Consider the following 490-nt stretch of genomic DNA (forward strand, 5'->3'; position numbering starts at 1 on the left):
CATACGCGGAAAAAAGGCGAATAAAAGGAACGAGACGGAGAAAACACAAAACAAAACAAAGATGCAGGCAATAGCAGCCATGAAGCGAAAATGAGGGGGCCCGAAGGAGGTGGCGGACACGCAACGTGGGGGGGGGGGGGCAGCCGCACGAGGGGGTACGGGGCTATATATATATGGGTATATATATATAGGGGTATATGGATATGGCGGACAGACCCACAAAAAAAAAAAAAAAAAAAAAAGGGGTCCGTAAACCCCGGTCAAAAAAAATTGACCAAACATAACCGCCAAAGGCGGGTTGGAAGCTTCGCGTACCAATATAGTACAGAAACTGTATCAATAATAGCGTTAGTTGAAAGGAGTTGTGTTCCACAACGGTTTTCAATTTTGATGAGGGGTCCTTCGCGGCACTTGGGACCGTGTACAAAAACCCCCCCCCCCCCTCCCAGGCCACACTGGGGAGGGGTCAGGGTCCGGGATGTCGGCCCCG

The 490-nt window shown here is 50.6% G+C and overlaps 1 non-coding gene across 1 annotated transcript, besides 1 other annotated feature; it reads right to left on the bottom strand.

Moving 5' to 3' along the window:
• Positions 1-220: 220 nt before the first annotated feature.
• Positions 221-242: a microsatellite.
• Tc00.1047053497201.10 lies at positions 243-354 on the bottom strand. The gene has a single exon (XR_008255102.1). It is a non-coding gene; the product is annotated as a spliced leader RNA (transcript).
• Between the last annotated feature and the right edge of the window lie 136 nt (positions 355-490).

This window comes from Trypanosoma cruzi (assembly GCF_000209065.1).
Source record: "Trypanosoma cruzi strain CL Brener chromosome Unknown tcruzi_1047053497201, whole genome shotgun sequence".
Classification (NCBI taxonomy): Eukaryota; Euglenozoa; class Kinetoplastea; order Trypanosomatida; family Trypanosomatidae; genus Trypanosoma; species Trypanosoma cruzi.